Raw genomic sequence first — 21,453 nt, 5'->3', positions numbered from 1 at the left:
TACCGCATCCGACGTGAGGAAACCAAATGTATCAAATGCAAATGGTATGAACACGTGTTGATTTTCCATGCACGATTTCTCATGTTTGGTGACTTTGTCTGTAACAGCTTTTAAAACAGTATGTCTCACCGTGAAACCGTCAGCCCTCAAGCCCACAAGAGGCGATACCTATGTAAGTTCCACACATACATGTTTCCCTCCGACTCATCTAAAAATCTACACAACTAGAAAAAAAGCCTTTTACGACGCTCATTGCGCGTCGTAAAAGGCTCAGACGACGCGCAAATGCACGTCAAGGAAGGCCCTGTCATAAAGAGAGACGACGCGCATTTACGACGTGCAATTACAACGCGCGTTTACGACACGCATTGCGTATCAAGGAAGGCCCTGTCATAAAGGAAGACGACACGCATTCGCGTGTCGTAACCTTACGACGCGCGTGTTAATGACACACAATGCGTATCGTAATTTTAATTTTTTTTTTTTTTGAAAAAAATTATTTATTGATTTACTTATTTTCATATTAAATTTGCATTTCATGTCTCATAATGGAAAATAAAATACCATATACAAATAATACAATGCATTGCACAAAAGTTAATGTTATACAAATAATCATTCCAATAGTAGACAAATGTAATACATCAAATGTGAAAAAAGATGAAGTCATCAACTAATAATAGTTGAACTACAAGAACTTGTTGCCCACCTTCACAACATCCGAAATACTTTGCTTGACATTATATATGCACATCAACAAGACCTACAAATTTGATAATGAAACTATTAGATTCACATAAACTAACAAATCTTAATATGTAAAAATGAGAATAACTATACTTAGTACTTACATTTACTGCTGACACGTAAAAAATCACAAGAAAATATGGTGGATTTTATTTTTAAGTATGTGAGATGCAAATTCATCAGGAACATCTTCTTATTAATGCTAGTTCTATCTTGCATTTAATTTTAATCTTAATAGCATTTTGACAATCTTTGTTATTGTTGAGTTGGAGCCAGTGGAAGAAGCTTCAGTTTTCAATGGGCCATCCTAAAAGACAATCATCAAACAAAATATTTTATAATTCCAATTTTTTTTTATATATAAAATGCTCAAAGATCAAATTTTTCTCCAAAATGCTCAAAGAATATTACCCAATTTATTGTTCCAGTTGAGACAAAAAGCCCTTCTTCCTTAAAAACAGGAAGAGACTCGCCTGTAAGCATAGACTCATCCACAACACTTCTTCCTGCAATTACTTTCCCCTGAACACAAGATTTAATTCATCATATCAAAAGCCCTAATCCTTAAACTATTTTATTGAAATTGTAACGTGAATTATGATGTTCCAACTGAAAGTTAACAAGACTTACATCTTGTGGATATTAGTGACTGTAGACATATGATAGCCACAAGGGTATAAAGATCAAAACACTAACAAAAGCAATATACTTATATGTGTAAAAAATATTGGCATTTTGAAAAGCAATATACTTATATGAGTAAAAAATATTAGCATCAAGTTCCACAACATCAAGTTTCTTTAAATAACCAAATGTACTAGCATGCATGCATATAAATATTAAAAAACTAAAAAAACTAAAAAATAGCAAACCTGTATGACACAAAGTATATTTAGGAGCTGATTTCTTACCTCCTTGCAGCTTTCCCCACAGAAAAAGCTAATCCAACCAAGCCTCTTATCCTACCAACCTCTTTCTCAACTAACACAGCAATCTGGACATGAAAAATTTAAAGCCTCATAGCCCCTATATCTGCAAATAATCAAACATCACAAATGTTTTTAAAAATGTATATATATATATATATATATATATATATATATATATCAAGTATATAAAACCCCAACATGTGAAAACTTTAGAAGAGAATTAGTAACTACCTCTTTTCATCATTTGTCATGCAAATAACAGAGCCAGAATGATTCTTGTCTACACAGATCCCATTTGGAGTCTATGTAGACAATAACTTGTTAAGAACAAGAATCACCATTTACACGGATGTAAACTAAGTCCTTGAAGCTCTTTTCTACAACCTGCATTGTATCCCACAAGAATTACAACACTTTCTTTTCTGTATTTCGAAATTACTTGGCGCAAACATACAAATTGATAACAAGTAGAAAACATGCCAAAATTACTTTACAAGACTATATGTTAAAATAAAATAAAATAAAAAACGTTACCGACTTAATCAACCTTAGTTGGCGGGAAGTAAATCCATCAAGTTTGATGGCTGGACAAATTTTAAAGAAGATGGTCTCAAACTGATCAATTGAAGCATTAGAGTCATTAACAATCCAGCTTGACCCTCCATTTCTAACCTGTAACAGGTCATCATGCCATTCATTAATTTTGTTTTTCATTATCTCCACAAAAAAATGTTCAATCAACAAAATATGCCAAATTAGCGTAAACCGGGAAAAAATGTAAAATGAATAAAATCAAAGAATTGGATAAAAATTATTGGAAAAAAAGCTTTGGATAAAACTATAATTTTTTACAAACTTAAGGATTTTCTTGTGAATCTCATTTTAAGAAAATGTGGAAACCAACAAAAAAGCAAAACTGAGGGTTACAACTAGAGAAAAAAAGTGTAAACTCGATAAAATTGTTTACACTTGAGGTTTTTTATTGGAAGTAACAAATGTTTGAGTAGTTTGACCAAGTCAAACAGTGGGGTCTTCAAGTGTGGTTGATCTGTGATGCGTGGATAAGCTGCATTTTCATTAAGCTGATTTTGAGACCATAAAAGCATTCTTAATAAACTTGTAAGCTTTGGATCTGTCAACTCAATTCTCATTCAGTCAAACGCTAAAATAAATACAAAGTTTCATGGATAATTGGATTAAAAAAAAAACTAACCTTTTTCATGGCTTTGACTTGTAAGGATTGCATCATTGACCTCACTTGCAGTGTTTAGGTGTTGAGATATGTCTAAAAGATCTCCAACAGGGCTATTCTTCACATCTTCAAATGCCAGAAGGGCAAGTGTTCTCTCCAAGTCCTTTAGAAAGCTTTGCTGCAATGATGGGAGTTTATCAGATAAAGGGCATTTTGGGCATATTAAATTAAATATTATTACTATAAGAAGGATCAAAAGCTAATTTTCCTCTACCCTTGGAGCAAGCTCCTCCTGTGCAAATTCCGGAGTTTCTTCAATCTTTCCATTTCTAATCAATTATATCAACCTTTGCTGTTGCAGATGGAAAAACAACTGTGGATTTGTATCTAGAATCTGCATAAAACATTTGTCACATCAGCATTTTTATCAAGCAAAAGGTTAGTTTTTTTACCTATAGTCACATACAAGACATAATGGGAAAAGAAGCCCCTAAGTCTTTAATTTTACACATTAGATCAGTTAAAAAATCTATACCCATTTTTACATATATGGGTTGAAATATTCAAAAAGAAAATAGTAAATTGTCTAGAATGCCCTTCAAATACTTGTAATCATGACAAGAAGCTAACCTCAAGATTCAAATCATTAACTTTTTCAATTGCATCTTCAATATTCCCAGATTGAACAACTTTTTTAACAGCCATACGGTATGTAATGGTTGCAAGATCTATATCTACTGTTTATATATTAAGGAAATTCATATAAAGGTAGAAAATGATTCAAATTGACAAATTAAAATTAACAAAAACTCATTAAAAAGATGAAAATGGATACGTTCTGTTCCAGATTCCATTCATAACTTTTCTGCTGCATCAACATATCCCTCAGTGACAAGAAAATTCATAACCAATTTGTTCATGTCTTCTTTTCAGATTTTAACATCGTTAAGCTTTTTCTCCCATTCATCCCTTGTTATTACCTTCTTTGAAGTAGCCTATATATAATAATAAAATTTTAAAATAACAATATTGCTAAATCCATCACAAGAACAAGACTCGGGGAGCTTTCTTAATACCATCTATAAGTTTTGTGTTCAAATACACAATTGGGCTGTGATAGTTGCTTACCTTTGCTTTTTCTCTTATTTTAATTCTTTTCTCTTTCTTGCATACAACCTATTTAAGAGACGGATTTGTGGATCGTTGGTCCAGATTCTCAAAGGTTCCAACTTTTCTTCCTGAAATAAACAATTTGCTCAAGGAATGTGTGATTGGCAATAATAAATAAGTAAATAATTCATTTGTGTTACCTCTGTAAGATCATCAGGGAGATGAAAAGTGTGACGTTGAAATGGGGTTCAATGACCAAATCAGGGGAAAATCGTACCTTAAATGAAATGGTAGCCAAGATGTTGATCCGAGCCCTAGAAATTGTTGTTGGTTTTGTGTCTTCTGGTTCGGCTTCCCATTGAGATTTAGGAACTGGAAGGGATTGTTGTCTTGTTGGCCTTGATCTTCTACTAGAATTGTTACATAATCCTTCTAATATCGAAGAGCTAATAGGTCGACGGTAGAGGAAGGTGTGAAAAAGATGCGACGTTGGCGGAGGGGCTACGATGGTAGAGGGTCGACAACCAGGAAATAGCACAAAGTGGTGGTCGGAGTGTGAGGGGAGTAGTTAGCGGTCGATTAGGGCTTTTTCTAACAATTTCAACATCGAGTGGGAGATATGGTGGTTCCAGTAGGTAGAAGTGAGGGAAGAAGTAGGCAGCAGTCAATGTCGGGAGGGGGAAGGAAGGAGCGTCCATAATTTGGGCAAGAGGGAAAGGAGAAAAAAAAGGAATTAAGGCGGGATTTTTAATTTTTTCAGAATTTCATTTCCCCCTACTGTTAAAGGATGGAACGCGCGTTCCATTAAAAATTATAAAGCGACATCCTTAGACGACGCGCATTTTATTATAGGTGCCCTCCGTGTTTTTTTTAGACACTGATTTAAGGGCGCGCAATAATGCGTGTCTTCTATCCTTAAATTTTTTGAAGAGATGACATTTTTCTAATGTCACTCTCCTTTGCGTAACATAGATCAATGAGCGTCGTATTTTGCGCGTCGTAAAAGGCCTTTTTTCTAGTAGTGCTAAAATGTCAGCCAGAGGGTTGACCTTCCTTCGGTCTGGTCAGTCGAGAAATTCACAGGTGTTTCTTTCTTATCGAAAGCCCCGACACGCTTAAATATGTCAAACAAAACATCCCTAACCATATTGTGCATGTATTTGAACCCCAAGATTTCTTTACAGTGAACTGCATGCTCTCCAAAATAGTCCAAACATGTCTTGCGACACACGGGACATATCTGGTCAGCAGAGAGTATTGGAATCATGAGTCGATGTTTGAGGATAGTACGGTACTCCACACGAGATATATGTTGGCCAAGCTCATCTATATGAATAGCTAGAAGAAAATCTTAAGCATGTGGTACACGTAAGTACTAAAAAATTATTTTCTGTTGAACCGTCGTGTCGATATGCACTTCCATATATTGGACAATATTACAAAAATAAAGGCACTCGCCAGTTGTATGAAATTCTATGCTTAAAACTATAATATATTAACATGTAGTCTTCTTTTACTAACGATACCTTTGCCAACATGTCTACCATGACCTTCACAAAATCATAGCAGGTTACTCATGTTTTAAGTCATTTATTTTGTGGGTTTTACGCCATCTATTTTGTATGAATTCTTATTTTGGTAGCTGTTTTGGATTTGAAAATAAAGAATATTATTTTGTGGGTTTCACGTCCACGAAAAAATACGAAAGATAAATTTATTATTAGTTAATATTGTCGTAAAAAGCATCAATACGATAAACAGTTACACGAATTCATAGAATATGTAAATATTAATTGCTTGATCTAGAATTGTCAATAAGGCCAAACCCATAAATGCTTACGAAACTAACTCATGATGCACTTTAGTATTTTCGAAAAAGGCATCAATACAACAGACTAGTTTACAAAAATTCATATAATATCAATATTAGTCGTTTGACCTAAAATTATCAATTAGACCAAACCCATAATTATTGACAACACTGGTTCATGATGTTTTTTTTTTTCCGCATACCAGATTTTATTAGCACATGTTAGCAAAGAAGTAACGAGAACAAAACCAAACACCAAAAAGGTTTAAAACACACATAAAACACACATCTAACTAGGGTTTACAAAATTGTACCACAAAAAACTAACCGATATACTACCAATCGAATCAAGAAAGTTGGTAGCCATGTGTGGTTGGTAATACCGTACCAATTAAACAATCTTGGTAAAGTAATTGTACAAAATTTTAAATATTATGGTAATACCGCACCAACCAATTCATTTTTTATTATATATATACGAAAACGAAATCGTATATTTCAATTGTTAATTGTGTTTAGTGTTTACAATTTTAAGAATATTATATAAGTCAGTTTGTTGCATTAGTGAATAGTTATTACCATGTTAAAACACAAATTAAAATGTAACTTTAGATTTACTTTAATAAAATCTCATTGTAAATTAAAAGAACTACGTAATTAAGTATTTTTCAAATGTCAAAATTACCCAATGTCTTTTTTTTTTTTTTAAATCTTACAATAGAAAATTAAAAGAAATTGATATATATCATTACCGATATGTATCAACCAAACTTATTGATAGCCAAACATATTGGTACCAAATATATTTGGTACGGTACAGGTAGTAATTTTTTTATATCAACTATAGTTGGTACGGTATATGGTTTAGAGAAAAAAGAATCGGTACCGTACTAATTTCACTCCTACATCAAACAACTAAATTGGGATTGGAAAGCAAACCGACGCAACTAAGTTTCTCCCCCTAGTTCTATTAGACACCCATAAAAACAATTGGGTTAAATTTTTTCCCATAAATCTCTTTATAAGAATTCAGTATCAACCAAGTAAACCACCAAGTCGTGAAAAATACTCATTCCAAATAAATATTACATGAAGACTTTAAGCGAAAAGAACCAAACCAAGACAACCAATCTTCAAAAGAAAAAAACTTGGATTAGTAATATTCCACCAATTCACTATCTTCTCAAACAAAGTAACCACCACATGACAACCAAAAAATAAATGCTTAATATTCCATGAAAACTCAACGTAAATCGGGCATAACAAATAATCAACCTCCAAAACTCTAAGAATCGAGTTATTTCTCAAGACTCAAGAGAAAAGCGATTTAAGGACAACCTCCATATCATAACATTTACTTTAATAGGAACCAATGTTGGTGATTTTAGTGTTACCATATCATTTTAAGTAACTGGAACTAACATGTGAGTTAAGGGGTTTCATGATTTGTACTCTAATACATGTACGGGTTTGTGCGGAGTGCACGCATGTATAAGATCGAGTTAGAAGCCGGTTCGACGACTAGTTGGGGGTCCGGGGGCAGCGGCCCCGGGTCCGGGGTTTCCAAAGGGGCAGCGCCCCTAGCGGGGTCCAAGGGGAAGAGCCCCTGGCTGGGGTGATTATGGTAAAACTAACGAAATTCGTTAGTTTTTGGTAACCCTAATACGGATTAATATTACTTGCTTCCTAAGCAAGTAATGACGGCTCAACCATAATGAAACCCTAATTGTGTTTAGTATATAAACACCTCTTCGTTTCCAGAAGACGGACGTTTTTAGCTCTCGTTTTTCATCACACATTCACAGAACCTTTTAGCATACTAGCTTGCGTTTAATAGTGCCTAGAAACGTAGGTGTCCGCTTGGATTATCCTAGACTGAATTTCTTGTAACCCAGGCATAAGGTAGAAATATCAGTTCGGAAAGTGATATCACGATCCAAGCTGGTATCTAGATCTCCACCGCAAACCCTAATTTTCCCAACAACCAACTTGTTCCACGGCGAAGAAAGACAATTAGAAAAAGACAAGGTCTTATTGTTAATCAAATTACTCATGGAAGTGATTAGAAAATTTGTGGAACCATCTAAAAACCACCACCATCGGTCCTTTAAATGAGACAACGGCACCGAAGCAATCAAAGACACAAAATCATTCCATTACTTGAATTCAACCGCTCCCCTCGGCATCTGACACAAGTGAGCCATCTAATCATAAGAATCCAATTATGATGCATTTTGATGTCATTTGTGATAATAGAGAAATTATGAATGATCAATCGACTACAACTTAACATGTTGTGACATCCCCAATTTCTCGGCCAGAAAAGACCGATTTGTTTATGTTTTGTTTTATAAATCAGAGTAATCGTTTAAAGAAAAACGGTTGCGGAATTTGTTCCCAAAACAAGATATGATAAAAACCTATCAAAACATTTCTCAAAGAGAATGTATTTTCATTAAATAATAAAACATTGGGATGCCATGTTCCGATACAGACACATAATCATAAACAAAACATACATTCATTTACTCTAGTGATATACATCTCCTTTAATCTCTCAGTGCAAAGCAGCTTCGTATCGATACCTGTGATACAATTAAAGTTAGTGGGTCAGGTTTGGGAGCTTGGTGAGCATATAGGGTTTTCAACCCACAATAATATAATTATTATATTTAATCATCACACAATCAACCCAATTACCTATCCCTGTTATCTTCTTTATTTCTTAAGATTTTACCCTAAGAATCACCTATCCTTTATTTATTCATTCCTAAAATTTGACTTTAAGGAATAGACACAAATTCTACTATTATTTAAGGCGCATCTACCAACTTTATCATTTAAGCGCCTCTGCCAGGATTACGACATTCACTATTAGGCGCATCTGCCGACCTTATCCTATAAGCGCATCTGTCAGGATTATCCTATAAGCGCATCTGCTAGTATTATGACATTCTCTATTTGGCACATTTGCCGACATTATGTTTAAGCGCATCTGCTAGCATTATGACATTCTCTATTTGGCGTATCTGCTGACATTATCCTATAAGCGCATCTGCCAGGATTATCCTATAAGCGCATCTGCTAGTATTATGACATTCTCTATTTGGCGCATCTGCCGACATTATGCTTAAGCGCATCTACTAGCACTATGACATTCTCTATTTGGCGCATCTGCCGACATTATCCTATAAACGCATCTGCCAGGATTATCCTATAAGCGCATCTACTAGTATTATGACATTCTCTATTTGGCGCATCTGCCGACATTATCCTATAAGCGCATCTGCAAATATCATTCTTAATCATCTTTCATACCTCATCATTTTATCACATACCAACTATCTCATCTACCCATGTTCTACCCAACATATTTGTAGATATAAAATACATATACAGTTTAACCCATTTAAAAACTATATAAAACATCCATTACACACTCATCTCAAATAAGCAAACAATGTATAAACACATAGCACGTATTTCATAGCAAATACTTAATATTTATGTGTTAGAAGAGAGTGACTACACACTCACCCAAAACATATACTTAATACATTCAAACAATATTTGTATTAATATTGTGTTTATGAAAAGGGCTATACACTCACACATATAAACAGCTTTATATTATACACATAGCACGTATTTCATAGCAAATACTTAATATTTATGTGTTAGAAGAAGGTAACTACACACTCACTTAATTAGAAGATGATCGGAGAGCACTACGGCTCTTCAAGTAGATATTCTTCGGTGAAACTGGGATCACTTCACACACCGGGTTTCTCGCGGGCAGAACTTCGGCTCAGAAACTCTTTTCTTCTCGGGATCTTTGGGCTTCGGGACTTGTTTCGGGTCTCGGGGTTGATACCGGGGCTTCGGGGGGTTAAAATTGTACGTAAAACGATGTAATATGGGAGAGAGAAGAGAGATTTGGCAACCACAAACGACTGCCCCTTCAAATCTATTTATAGGGTTGTTTTCTCATTTTCCACGTCGTGGGCTTGAATGTAATTGCATGCGTCATCACAAGTTGCATCTGAGGGACTCCCAGAGGTGTCAGAAGACTTGCCACGTCGTGGTCTCTGACACAACTTTGTGGTTCGCGCCCCGAACTTCAGAAATTCATAACTTTCGCATACGAACTCCGTTTTCGACGTTCTTTATACCGATGTGAAGGTGAAATTATGCTCTACAACTCTCGTTTAGACTCCATTGGCTAATTTTGACTTTATTTTTAATATATTATAAGTATATTACTTATATATTATCTTTAGTAGGTCGGGACAGGAAAACTCCGTTCGAAATTCATAACTCCTTCATCTAAACTCCGTTTTTGTCTGTCTTTTTATCATTAAACTACTATCAAATAAATCTTCGACTCTCATTTAGATCACTAAGGATAGATATCTATCTACCTTAAATTCACTATTTACGTCGCGCTGGGTCATGCCGGTTCTGTCGCGAAACTTCGACAGGTCATAACTTCTTCGTTATAACTCGGATTTTGGTGTTCTTTATATGCATGGAAACCTTGTGACATATACTACAAATTGGTTAAGATTAATCCTTATAAATAATCTTCCATCAAAAAATCCTTTTTGATGGTTATCGTCTCTAATTTGACTAACCCGGATCTACGGGCGTTACAATTATCCCCCCCTTAGGATGATTACGTCCTGGAATCATCAACGAAATAGGACTTGCATAATGATTTCACACGTTATCTGTTCATCATAGGTAATAACCGTAACTTCTATGTTTCCTCGATAGAGTATTTAACTCTATGGTTTTCTTGACCGCAGACGATGCCCAATCTTGCATCTACTTATCGTACTATGTTGTACTTTCAATCATAACTCCTGAGTTACAAAATAAATCCTTATTGAGGACTCCTTATTCTTCTTAGGATAAGTACTTTTATTCATCTATTGCAATAGATCGATGGGACATGTTCTAATAACCTCTCATCGTATGATGCAACGTTTAGATTCAAGTATCTTAGAGTCAAATTCCAGAATGGAATGTACCTTCCTTCATACTCTAATGTGATATAATCACATTATTAACATGTAGCATGCCTAGCTACAAACTCCTTTTTTTTAACGAGCACGATACTATCAATCGCATTGATTTCAATCTTCTGAATTGAGTCAGATGCTACCTCGAACTTGGTTCTATGAACCACGTAACAAACTCCTCATAGTCGAACTCAATTTGATATGACCACTAGGGTCGGAATAACAACCATCTTACTAGTCACTACCAAAACAAGGGTAATGACACACTTGAACAAAACGGAATCAATTACTAGCTTCTTGGTAACCTTGTGACTTTCACTGATCCAAGTGCGAGTCCTGTGCTTCCGAAAGTATATGCATCTACGACCTTTCACACCTACTCATACTCGTCCCAAGTATTGTCCCGCGGTCGACCAAGTCCCCATACAAGAAAATCACAAAACAATTTAACACATACGAATGTGTCCAAATAATCATAAACAATTTCCCTAAACTCTACTAGGACTTCGTCATTGCTCAATCTTCAATCATCAACTCTACTTCAACTCGATTGGTGATGGAAATACCAGACGATGAGACAACTTCGATAATTTCACCAATCGTTCCATCATCATGCCAATCGAAGGTGTACTTCAGACGTACCGTACTCCTCTAAACGTATTGTTATTTCATAAACTCTTACGATATCTTCTGATAGGTGTCATCCACTCTCATAAGCCTTCTTCATTTCCTCCATTTACTCAATTTATCTACGAGTCTTCACCATGACCTCTTGTACATCCAAGCAGACATTTGGTGTACCAAGCGAGAATTTTTAAGATAAGAAAGTATTTAATTACGATAAACGTATAAATCTCCTTATCACCCCGAAACATTTACATGCTAGTTCTAATTTCGTAGTCGTACGCTTAGAATCCTAAACACACACGGTTTCTAGATCTGGTCGGCAACAGACCATAGATCCGAACAAATAATAGCATCAATTTAGCTATCACACAAAACAATTAGCACATAAAAGCATTTTAGGCATCATTCCTAAAATAAACTAGTGCTTGTGTCAATTTAGGTGTACTACCTATCACATTTTAGACACACTCCTCACAATCATTACTTAGCATTCTAAGTTTAAGTCTAGAAATTTCCTAAAACTTCCTAGTTCGCTTAAACTAATGCTCTGATACCAACTGTGACATCCCCAATTTCTTGGCCAGAAAATACCGATTTGTTTATGCTTTGTTTTATAAATCAGAGTAATCGTTTAAAGAAAACGGTTGCGGACTTTGTTCCCAAAACAAGATATGATAAAAACTTATCAAAACATTTCTCAAAGAGAATGTATTTTCATTAAATAATAAAACCTCGGGATGTCATGTTCCGATACAAACACATAAGCATAAACAGAACATACATTCATTTACTCTAGTGATTTACATCTCCTTTAATCTCTCAGCGCAAAGCAGCTTCGTATCGATACCTGTGATACAATTAAACTGAGTGGGTCAGGCTTGGGAGCCTGGTGAGCATATAGGGTTTTCAACCCATAATAATATAATTATTATATTTAATCATCAAACAATCAACCCAATTACCCATCCCCGTTATCTTCTTTATATCTTAAGGTTTTACCCTAAGAATCACCTATCCTTTATTCATTCATTCCTAAAATTTGACTTTAAGGAATAGACACAAATTCTACTATTATTTAAGGCGCATCTACCAACTTTATCATTTAAGCGCCTTTGCCAGGATTACGACATTCACTATTAGGCGCATCTGCCGACCTTATCCTATAAGCGCATCTGTCAGGATTATCCTATAAGCGCATCTGCTAGTATTATGACATTCTCTATTTGGCACATTTGCCGACATTATGTTTAAGCGCATCTGCTAGCATTATGACATTCTCTATTTGGCGCATCTGCTGACATTATCCTATAATCGCATCTGCCAGGATTATCCTATAAGTGCATCTGCTAGTATTATGACATTCTCTATTTGGCGCATCTGCCGACATTATGCTTAAGCGCATCTACTAGCACTATGACATTCTCTATTTGGCGCATCTGCCGACATTATCCTATAAACGCATCTGCCAGGATTATCCTATAAGCGCATCTACTAGTATTATGACATTCTCTATTTGGCGCATCTGCCGACATTATCCTATAAGCGCATCTGCAAATATCATTCTTAATCATCTTTCATACCTCATCATTTTATCACATACCAACTATCTCATCTACCCATGTTCTACCCAACATATTTGTAGATATAAAATACATATACAGTTTAACGCATTTAAAAACTATATAAAACATCCATTACACACTCATCTCAAATAAGAAAACAATGTATAAACACATAGCACGTATTTCATAGCAAATACTTAATATTTATGTGTTAGAAGAGAGTGACTACACACTCACCCAAAACATATACTTAATACATTCAAACAATACTAGTATTAATATCGTGTTTATGAAAAGGACTATACACTCACACATATAAACAACTTTATATTATACACATAGCACGTATTTCATAGCAAATACTTAATATTTATGTGTTAGAAGAAGGTAACTACACACTCACTCGATTAGAAGATGATCGGACAGCACTACGGCTCTTCAAGTAGATATTCTTCTGTGAAACCGGGATCACTTCACACACCGGGTTTCTCGCGGGCAGAACTTCGGCTCGGAAACTCTTTTCTTCTCGGGATCTTCGGGCTTCGGGACTTGCTTCGGGTCTCGGGGTTGATACCGGGGCTTCGGGGAGTTAAAATTGCACGTAAAACGATGTAATATGGGAGAGAGAAGAGAGATTTGGCAACCACAAACGGCTGCCCCTTCAAATCTATTTATAGGTTTGTTTTCTCATTTTCCATGTGGTGGGCACTTCTCCCACGTCGTGGGCTTGAACGTCATTGCAAGCGTTATCACAAGTTGCATTTGAGGGACTCCCAGAGGTGTCAGAAGACTTGCCACGTCGTGGCACTGCTTGCCACGTCGTGGTCTCTGACACAGCTTTGGGGTTCGCGCCCCGAACTTCAGAAATTCATAACTTTCGCATACGAACTCCGTTTTCAACGTTCTTTATATCGACGTGAAGGTGATATTATGCTCGACAACTCTCGTTTAGACTCCATTGGATAATTTTGACTTTATTTTTAATATATTATAAGTATATTACTTATATATTATCTTTAGTAGGTTGGGACAGGAAAACTCCGTTCGAAATTCATAACTCCTTCATCTGAACTCCGTTTTCGTCTGTTTTTTTATCGTTGGACTACTATCAAATAAATCTTCGACTCTCATTTAGATCACTAAGGGTAGATATCTATCTACCTTAAATTCACTATTTACGTCGCGCTGGGTCATGCCGGTTCTGTCGCGAAACTTCGACATGTCATAACTTTTTCGTTATAACTCGGATTTTGGCGTTCTTTATATGCATGAAAACCTTGTGACATATACTAAAAATTGGTTAAGATTAATCCTTATAAATAATCTTCCATCAAAAATTCATTTTTAATGGTTATCGTCTCTAATTTGACTAGCCCGGATCTATGGGCGTTACATATGCCCAACAACTAGCGGCTAAAATGTTAAATGATGAATAAGTCTCTACAATTTAACTGAGAAATTATGCATGATCAATCGACTATAACTTTTTGACGGGTTTTATAAGTTGCAAAAATATGTTGCAGAAAAAAAAAATTAACCATAAGTTCACATACAACCTATTGGATCTAAGTTTTCTCTATTGATTGAAACAAACAATTGAACATCAAGAACCTTAGGAGAACCCTATTATTATCGAAATTCACACATGGATTAGGGTTTATATACCTTCTGATTTTTGTTGTAAATAATCAATAAAATCCTTCTAGAACATGCTCTATAAAGCAAGCACTAGAAATATCGTGTCTTTGATGGCTCACACCCAAAACCATGGAAACCCTAGAATGAAGAGGATGGAGATAGAGGAGAAGGAAATTTCATTCCTAATACTCTTAGGAATGTCATGAACGAAAAATTGATCGCATTGGGGGTCCTATTATAGTTTAGGCAACTTGCAAGTAAATCAAAATCTGAATTGATTAGATAATAGATTTAATCAATAATTCAAATAATTTCCTTTTATGCAACCAGGAGGCTTCCAAAAACCCTAGAAAGACTCCCAATTTCGTTTACACCTGTGATGATTCTAGAGTTGCTTCTTTTGTTCACCTATTAAACAACTACAATTCACCTCTTGTGTTTTTAATTAATTACAATTAATCCCAAATTAATTCCAGATTAATTCTAATTGATTTCTTATTAATTTATTAAGCATATAAAATAGTAAATAAATTATTTAACTATTGATATCATGTTAATTTATTAATCACATAACAAATTAACATATCAATTATCTATTCATAATTAATCACATAATATATTAACAAAACATTTATTTTTATCTCTCTCTCTCCTAAAACCATTTCTAGCTATTTCTAGTTATGATGACAACCGAAAAGGACTTTGCTTCTATTTTCAAGTTTATACCAATTTACTTATGAGTTTAGGCACCTTAATTCAACTGTCTCCCACTTGGATAAGTTTATAACTATAATTGTAAGTATAACCAAACATCAAAAAGTGCTTTCCAAAATCACTACCAAACTCTGATTTAATCAGACACTGGCCCTAAAATAATTGATCATATATTTTTTTTGTTCTACAAGATATTGTATGGACATAAGAGATTGATCATAATCAATCTTATAGCCCAAGATTTTGTTTCTTGATTTCCTGATTTACGACGATTGAATTCAAACTACCAATTAAAACATCAATTCAGTACAGGCTCGACCAAGCATTTCATATGTCTACAACAAATCATCGAGGAGACTAAAGATAACGCTTTTCCTGTTATGGAAAAAGGAAAGAGTAAACTTCGACTTATATGCTTGTATCTTTTACTCACCAAATCATGCATGATGCTACGTTTTATGACATCACGTTAGTGATGCGTTTTCGTAATATCAATGCACAACTGACTTGCAAATTACAACTTATATATCTCCGTTTTAAGTATAAAAGATATTATCATCTCATAATTACTTGTGATAGAATCCGTGAAGTAATTCTCTGAGCGTGGGTTTATCCAATACTTAAAATCCCCATTTTTCTAAGTATTCATGAACATTGAAATATTATTGAAATGTTTAATCCTTATAGACAATCCACAATTCAATTCATGATAGTGCTAATTCACTACTTACTTCCAAAAGTATGAGCGACTGTGGAATTTCGAATAATCAAATTATTTAGGAAGTAAAACATACAAAGTAAAACACAGTGATAAACTAATTAACTATGGTCTCAAATCTATTGAATATAAATAATCTCCATTATTTAATCACCATAATAATTATGATTTTATTCATTGTATAATGTTTCGAGTAATCAACTAACAAGTCATTCCATGTTTTGAACATGCATACTATGCCTCTCTATGGTCCTTCCTTTGTGAACATATCAACTGGACATTATTTCAATGATGCTCATTTCATAATTCCAAATTCTTATCACTATCCAAGATTTGATAGAATTCCAACTTAAAATGCATTAATCTCTTGTGATATCAAGATTCCGAAGTCCCAAAGAATGTGTAACGCCTGTAGATCCGGGCTAGTTAATTTAGAGACGATAAACATCAAAAATGAATTTTTTATGGAAGATTATTTAGAAGGATTAATCTTAACCAAGTCTTAGTATATGTCACAAGGTTTCCGTTCATATAAAGAACGCCGAAATCCGAGTTATAACGAAGAAGTTATGACCTGTCGAAGTTTCGCGACAGAACCGGCACGACCCAGCGCGACGTAAATAGTGAATTTAAGGTATATATATATATATATATATATATATATATATATATATATATATATATATACATACATATATATGACCTGTCGGAGATCCAATCCATAACCCCAATCGGATCCTCCTTTCCATTGAAGGTCGATGGTTTGCAAGTCAAAAAGTCCTTGTACTTGCATCCCATTCCATCATTCCTTCCATCGCGGTTATCTTGCCTAACTATCGGTGGGTTGGCTTGACCAACTGATCCACTGAAGTTTCCACCTTCCGAGTGCCCTTCATTTAATTCAGGCTCTTCCACACGAATCGATAGTTCTTCACGATTTTGTTGAAGCAACCGTCTAGTTTCCTCCATCTGACGATCCAACATCGTCTGAATCATCAATTGCACACCAGCCATGGTTATTGGCTCAAGTGCTGCTGCTACAACAGGTCTTTGTTCAATCACTGGTGGTTGATTCCTATTTTCATCAGCATTTCCAACTCCACTTCTTGTTCTCACCATTTTTGATCTATACACCGAATAAGGTGAAATTAGATCCTTATTCACGATAGATATTCAAATCATCCTTATCACTCCGAAACGTTTACATGCTAGTTCTAATATCGTAGACGTACGCTTAGAATCCTACACACATAAGGTTTCTAGATCCGGTCGGCAACAGACCATAGATCCGAACAAATAATATCATATATGGCAACATATAACATTTAGCACATAAAGCATTTTAGGCAACTTTCCTAAAATAAACTAGTGCTTGTGTCTTAAAACATAACAGACACATCTCAAAATTCCACTTAGCATTCTAAGTTTAAGTCTAGAAATCCTACAAATTCCTAGTTCGCTTAAACTAATGCTCTGATACCAACTGTGACATCCCCAAAATCTCGGCCAGAAAAGACCGATTTCATTTATGCTTTTTAAAATAATTTTCAGAGTAAATCCTTTTAATTTTAAAAGAGATGCGGAATTTGTTCCCAAAAACAAAACATGATAAACTAGTTATTTATCAAAACATTTCATAAAGAAATATGATTTCATTTCATAATCAAAAGTCGGGATGTCATGTTCCGATACAGATCATAAAGCATAAACGATAGCATTACAAGTCTTTCAACAAATATATACATATACAGACTTGTAAACAAAACAACTTGATGTTCGCCCATCTTAAGCTCTGGCGCCACTTCCTGTAAAATAAATCAACTGAGTGGGTCAGGCTTGGGAGCCTGGTGAGCATATAGGGTTTTCAACCCACAATAAATAATTAAATTAATTATTATCAACCAACAATAACCCAGTTACCCATTCCCGTTATTCTCACTTTATGTCCCTAAAATAACTAACACAAGGGAGCTAGTCTAAGAATATTTCATCGGGACGACTACACATGCTTCGGGGGTTCCTCAGCAATATAAGTCAAATAAGGCAACCATGGGGGGGATGGAATACAGCGAATGAACACCCAAGTTCATTAACACCTACAGGTTATGAGCCTGCTAGCGTTCCACATGACTATCTAGAAAAGTCCGTGGTCGTCATCTAAATTCCGCTAGATGACTGGATCAAACAACAACGAGGCCTCTCATCTGTTTATTACACACCAACTATCTACCCATATTCTACCCAACATATTAGTAGATAAAATATACATTTTTATACGTAGTTTCAAAACCTGTATAGCATGCTCAATCAAAACATTTTTCACATAACAGATGAGGCATACACACATAACACGTATTTCATAGAGAATACTTCAGATCTATAAGATAGAAGAGAGTGAATATACACTCACACGTATAACAACCAAATATATACACATAACACGTATTTTATAGGAAATACTTCATAATATTGTGTTGGAATGAAAGTAACTACACACTCACTTGATCAGAAGATGATCGGGCAGCACTACGGCTTGCAGAAGAGGTGTTTCTTCGTAGATCTGGAAGATCTTCACAAAACCGGGCTCTTCGCGGGCAGCGTTTCGGCTCGGGAACCGCACTTCTCGGGATCTTCGGGATCTCGGGACTCGCTTCGGGACTCGGGAATATTACCGGGGCTTCGGGATGGAATCGGCACGCAAATCGAGGCAAAAGATGAGAGAAAATGAAGAATTTGTAAAAGAAAACTCGGCTGCTTCGGACCTCCTTTTATAGTTGCTGAACCTCGGGATTACGCGGGGCGTAACTTCGAGGTACGCGGGGCGTACTGCCTCAGAGACGTAAGCGCTTGCGTCATCCGAAGCCACTTGCTGCGATGTCGACATTTTCGGAGTACGCGGGGCGTACTCACTTACGCGGCGCGTAAGTCGGATAAGATCTGTGACTCGCCTTCGGATAATGCTTCCGAAAAATAATTATAAATTAATTAATAAACTTCGGAAATTCATATCTTCTTCATACGAACTCCGTTTTCGACGTTCCTTATATCCACGGAAAGGTGAGACTACGATCTACAACTTTCGTTTAGACTCCGTCGGCTAATTTTGACTTTTATTTTTATTATTTATTTTTAGAAGGCCGGGACAGAAAAACTTCGTTATAAATTCATAACTTCTTCGTCTGACGTCCGTTCTCGCCTAACTTTTCATTGCTTCGCTACTAACAACGAGATCTTCGATTCTCGTTTAGATCACTAAGGCTAAATATCGCTCTAACGTAAATTCATATTTTACGTCACTCGGCGTTGTGCCGGTTCTGTCTCGAAACTTCGACAGGTCATAACTTCTTCGTTATAACTCGAATTTTGGCATTCCTTATATCTCCGAAATCCTTGTTTCAACCACTACAACTTTATGCAAAGATGTCGGGCTTATCTCACACTTTAATTTTGACGCTTATTTTATTCTTAATTCATTAAATTATAATTATTAAGAAAATAAACACATGAATCACATAATTCACATAATTCACAAATAATACATTTTTATTATTTCAAATTGGGGTTACAAAGGTTAACCTAGACTATTACATTGCTAAAAATGGCAAGCCTAGAAACACGGGCGTTACAATTCTCTCCACCTTAGAATGATTCCGTCCCCGGAATCACACATCAACAAACAAATGCGGATAGCGACTCCTCATGTCACTCTCCGTCTCCCAGGTGAGGTTTGGCCCATTCGTGTGTTTCCATCGGACAAGCACTAACTCCACCATCTTACGTCGCAATTTCTTAGTCTTTCGGTCAACAATTGCCTCTGGTTCTTCAATCAACCTTTTGTTCTCATCGATTCTCAACTTCGAAAGTGGAATCATGTCGGGAACTTCCCCCGTGAACTTTCGTAAATAACACACATGAAAAGTGTTATGAATTCCACTCAGTTCTTCTGGTAGTTCGAGCTTGTAAGCTTGGTTCCCAATCCTCTGAAGAAGTTTAAACGGTCCAATAAACCTTGGACTCAACTTTCCCCTTTTACCAAATCTTATAAGTCCCTTCCACGGCGAGACTTTAAGCAAAACCGAATCCCCAACTTCAAAAGTCGTCGGTCTTCGCTTTTTGTCAGCATAACTCTTTTGACGATCTTGAGCTGCTAACATTCTTTCCCTAATTATTTTCAACTTTTCAGCAGTCTGATGAACCATCTCTGGTCCCATAAACTGCTTTTCCCCAGCCTCAAGCCAACAAGACGGCGTACGACACTTTTGTCCATACAAAGCTTGGTAAGGTGCCATCTTAATGCTCGAGTGAAAACTATTGTTATCGGAAAATTCTACCAACGGTAAATGTTCATCCCAATTACCTAGGAATTCCAAGGTACATGCTCTCAGCATATCTTCAAGTGTTTGTATCGTTCGTTCGCTCTGACCATCGGTCTGCGGATGGTAAGCTGTACTTAAACACAACTTGGTACCCAATTCTTCTTGTAGACTTTTCCAAAATCGCGAGGTGAAACGACTATCACGATCCGACACAATTGTTAACGGAACACCGTGAAGTCTCACAATTTCCTTCACATAAGAATTCGCAAGCTTTTCCATAGACCATTTCTCCCTGGCTGCTATGAAATGCGCACTCTTAGTGAATCGATCAACGACCACCCAAATCATGTCGTGACCATTCTTTGTTCTGGGTAATTTAGTGACAAAATCCATGGCAATGTCTTCCCACTTACCCATAGGCACAGGTAAAGGTTCTAAACTCCCGTACGGTTTCTGATGTTGTGTCTTGACTCTCGCACAAGTCACACACTCGGCCACATACTTTGCAACATCAAGCTTCATCGTCGGCCACCAGTAGTAGGGTTTCAGGTCCCTATACATTTTAGTGCTACCGGGATGAATCGAATACATGGTCTTGTGAGCTTCTTCCATCAGAAGATCTCTAACTCCTCCTGACTTAGGTACCCAAATACGATCTTGGAATACCTTCAGTCCATGACCGTTTGTACCAAACACCAACGTTTTACCCAAACGTTCCTCCTTTCGGTCATTTTTCTCAGAAGCTTCCTCTTGAGCTTTCTTTATACTTTCCACAATGGTCGAGACAACTTCAATTCTCAACGATCTTGGCCTTTTCCTTTCAAGATTGACTTTCCGACTGAGAGCATCAGCAACAATATTAGCCTTACCGGGGTGGTAAAGTATCTCGCAGTCGTAGTCCTTGAGTAATTCCAGCCAGCGTCGTTGCCTCATATTCAATTCCTTCTGATTAAAGAGATATTGGAGACTCTTATGATCAGTGAAAAGTTTGCACTTAGTGCCATAGAGGTAATGCCTCCATATCTTCAGAGCGAAAACTACCGCTGCCAACTCCAAATCATGAGTC

General features: G+C 36.0%; 1 pseudogene; it reads right to left on the bottom strand.

Moving 5' to 3' along the window:
- Positions 1-2,693: 2,693 nt before the first annotated feature.
- On the bottom strand, positions 2,694-6,155 carry LOC145046666 (protein GID8 homolog; annotated as a pseudogene).
- Between the last annotated feature and the right edge of the window lie 15,298 nt (positions 6,156-21,453).

This window comes from Lactuca saligna, chromosome 5 (genome assembly GCF_052625555.1).
Source record: "Lactuca saligna cultivar CGN05327 chromosome 5, ASM5262555v1, whole genome shotgun sequence".
NCBI classification, from domain to species: domain Eukaryota; kingdom Viridiplantae; phylum Streptophyta; class Magnoliopsida; order Asterales; family Asteraceae; genus Lactuca; species Lactuca saligna.
This window is presented reverse-complemented; position numbering and strand designations above follow the sequence as displayed.